This window comes from Schistocerca piceifrons, chromosome 2 (genome assembly GCF_021461385.2).
Source record: "Schistocerca piceifrons isolate TAMUIC-IGC-003096 chromosome 2, iqSchPice1.1, whole genome shotgun sequence".
NCBI lineage: Eukaryota > Metazoa > Arthropoda > Insecta > Orthoptera > Acrididae > Schistocerca > Schistocerca piceifrons.
Genome location: NC_060139.1, coordinates 318,548,028 through 318,551,821, shown reverse-complemented (window position 1 = coordinate 318,551,821; position 3,794 = coordinate 318,548,028). Strand labels below are relative to the sequence as shown.

Genomic DNA, 3,794 nt, shown 5'->3' with positions numbered 1-3,794 from the left:
TCCGCGACAATTTCGTGCTTGTTATAGGTAGCTGATAGCATCGATTCTGTGGACCTTCTCTGTTTTCCCTATAAACATATGGGTTAAGTACACTTGTATGGATATGGTGTCTGTTCTTTCGGACATGTCCGGAAGAACAGACACCATTGATGACCTGCAGCCATCTAGAACGAAATTAGAATTATATTAACACCTTCAGCTGCTGACGGGCGTTCATATACACTCCTGGAAATTGATATAAGAACACCGTGAATTCATTGTCCCAGGAAGGGGAAACTTTATTGACACATTCCTGGCGTCAGATACATCACATGATCACACTGACAGAACCACAGGCACATAGACACAGGCAACAGAGCATGCACAATGTCGGCACTAGTACAGTGTATATCCACCTTTCGCAGCAATGCAGGCTGCTATTCTCCCATGGAGACGATCGTAGAGATGCTGGATGTAGTCCTGTGGAACGGCTTGCCATGCCATTTCCACCTGGCGCCTCAGTTGGACCAGCGTTCGTGCTGGACGTGCAGACCGCGTGAGACGACGCTTCATCCAGTCCCAAACATGCTCAATGGGGGACAGATCCGGAGATCTTGCTGGCCAGGGTGGTTGACTTACACCTTCTAGAGCACGTTGGGTGGCACGGGATACATGAGGACGTGCATTCTCCTGTTGGAACAGCAAGTTCCCTTGCCGGTCTAGGAATGGTAGAACGATGGGTTCGATGACGGTTTGGATGTACCGTGCACTATTCAGTGTCCCCTCGACGATCACCAGTGGTGTACGGCCAGTGTAGGAGATCGCTCCCCACACCATGATGCCGGGTGTTGGCCCTGTGTGCCTCGGTCGTATGCAGTCCTGATTGTGGCGCTCACCTGCACGGCGCCAAACACGCATACGACCATCATTGGCACCAAGGCAGAAGCGACTCTCATCGCTGAAGACGACACGTCTCCATTCGTCCCTCCATTCACGCCTGTCGCGACACCACTGGAGGCGGGCTGCACGATGTTGGGGCGTGAGCGGAAGACGGCCTAACGGTGTGCGGGACCGTAGCCCAGCTTCATGGAGACGGTTGCGAATGGTCCTCGCCGATACCCCAGGAGCAACAGTGTACCTAATTTGCTGGGAAGTGGCGGTGCGGTCCCCTACGGCACTGCGTAGGATCCTACGGTCTTGGCGTGCATCCGTGCGTCGCTGCGGTCCGGTCCCAGGTCGACGGGCACGTGCACCTTCCGCCGACCACTGGCGACAACATCGATGTACTGTGGAGACCTCACGCCCCACGTGTTGAGCAATTCGGCGGTACGTCCACCCGGCCTCCCGCATGCCCACTATACGCCCTCGCTCAAAGTCCGTCAACTGCACATACGGTTCACGTCCACGCTGTCGCGGCATGCTACCAGTGTTAAAGACTGCGATGGAGCTCCGTATGCCACGGCAAACTGGCTGACACTGACTGCGGCGGTGCACAAATGCTGCGCAGCTAGCGCCATTCGACGGCCAACACCGCGGTTCCTGGTGTGTCCGCTGTGCTGTGCGTGTGATCATTGCTTGTACAGCCCTCTCGCAGTGTCCGGAGCAAGTATGGTGGGTCTGACACACCGGTGTCAATGTGTTCTTTTTTCCATTTCCAGGAGTGTATATCAACGGGGACAGGTGAAAATGTGTGCCCCGGCCGGGACTCGAATCCGGGATCTCCTGCTTACATGGCAGACGCTCTATCCATCTGAGCTACCGAGGGCAAAGAGGATAGTGCGACTGCAGGGACTACCTCGCGCACGCCTCCCGCGAGACCCACATTCTCAGCTTGCATGTCCACACAGTACATTCGTAGTGTCCCACCCCAACACACTCATTACTCGTGGAAGACATTCTTACCAAGTCCCGTATGAGTTCGGGGAATATGTGTGCATCTGCACAGAAGCCGGCCGCAGTGGCCGAGCGGTTCTAGGCGCTTCAGTCTGGAACCGCGCGACCTTCAGCTGAAGGTATTAATATTAAAGTATTAATATTAAGGTATTAACATAATTCTAATTATCAGTTAAGTGTCCTGGGTTAATGAGTGATACTCAGGTATCATCGAAAGAAGGATTCGTATAGCACTTCTTTCGCGGGCGGGGTGCGTTTCTTGATCATTCCTCTATTAAATCTTAGTCCGGCTCTGTCTTGTCCACGACTGGCTTAACGCGACCGCACAGCTTGAAACAGCTCCGTATGCGTTCTTCCAGGTATTTTATGGGCCTAACTATTTACAGCGATTGTTCAGGAGTCACGTTAATAAAATGATGAATCTTTCCGCCTATTTCTAAGCAATACGTTATATTTTCTGGTGCTGTGGTTCAACTGCTAATCTAAGTGAAATGCGCGATCCTTTGCATGTCTTCATACATATCGCCGGGCTTTTCTGAGGTTGTGACATCTGTATTACAAAAGCTCCTTTCGTGAACAGCTTCCTGAAACTTTTGACGTGATCCACTAGGTCATTTATACTGACACAGTGTATCGACTCTGTTTTAAGTGACCTAATTAAGCTCTCCTACATAGGTATACGAACATGAAGTAACAAGGAAAAACGTGTGCAATAATGGCGAAAAAACGTGCAGTTAATCCTGTGATTAAGTGGTGGATATTTGGCATGTATTAATCGGAAATGGCATAAACTACGGACATCATTAATACTGCCAGAGGATTTGAATACACAAAGATGTCACTGTATGAAACGATAAATGTGAGGTATTGTTTAGTTCAGTTGGCACTTTAAAAGAAACAAAGGAGTATCACGCGGTTTTATATTTAAGTTTACCTAAGCCACCTTTTCCATGTTTAACTTTTTAAGGAAAAGGTGAGGTACGTCACTTGTGGCTTTGCAACTGTTTTCAAGGCCTCTTACATGAAGACAGATTATATTACCTTCATGTTTAGTCTGTAACACCCTGTTAATAAACTTGCAGAAAGAATAGATATTCCACTGCATAAGTTTTCGATTCTGTGAAATGTGTGTATATTAGAAAAATGATTATAGAAGGAGTGTACAGTATACCAAGAGAAACGACAGTTTGTTTGATATATTTGACAGTTCATTTGGAATGTCGCCACTATGAGCGCGTCTGCATGGCCGAAAGCATGCGTGATACGTATTGTTTGGCTACCAAAGGTTGTATTATTATTATTATTATTATTATTATTATTGAGTAGAGATCGGGCTAGCAAGGGAGGCAGCTTTCGGCCAGAGATGAAGAGTGTTTGTTGTGTCACGGCAGAGTGAGGAGTTTGGATGCCAGACGTACCGCGCAGACAGCAGAACTTTATTACAGATCCTCTCTGAGGTGTAACTAACGATAAAGCATGATTTTGAGGAGGATTATGTAGAGAGACGGCTCATTTGGAAAAAGGTAATTTGCATTGAGTTTATTTTGCTGAAAGTGCTAGCCGAGTAATTATTGTAGTGTAAAGACTTGATTCTGATAAATAATACGTATGTATTGGTAACCAGGATGAATTATCAGCCATGTGTTCAGTACTCTAATTAGTTTCCTCCCGCAATTGTCAGTTACAAGTATTTCATTTGGAAAGATAAAGAGTAAATTTTACGTAATTTAAATATTCTGTGTAAAATTACAGGGTTACAATTATTGAACTATATGAAATAAAACTATCATAACTTCTGAACTGTTTGCATTAGGACGTTCAAACTGCACTCTTGGCCGCGTGGATGATGGGAAATAATATGGACTGAATGATTTGTTTAAGTGACGAATCCCACTTTCATTTGGATGGATTCGTCAGTAACC

At 47.0% G+C, this 3,794-nt stretch overlaps 1 non-coding gene across 1 annotated transcript; it reads right to left on the bottom strand.

Moving 5' to 3' along the window:
- Nucleotides 1-1,670: 1,670 nt before the first annotated feature.
- Nucleotides 1,671-1,745, bottom strand: Trnat-ugu. Its single transcript has one exon. It is a non-coding gene; the product is annotated as a tRNA-Thr (tRNA).
- Between the last annotated feature and the right edge of the window lie 2,049 nt (nt 1,746-3,794).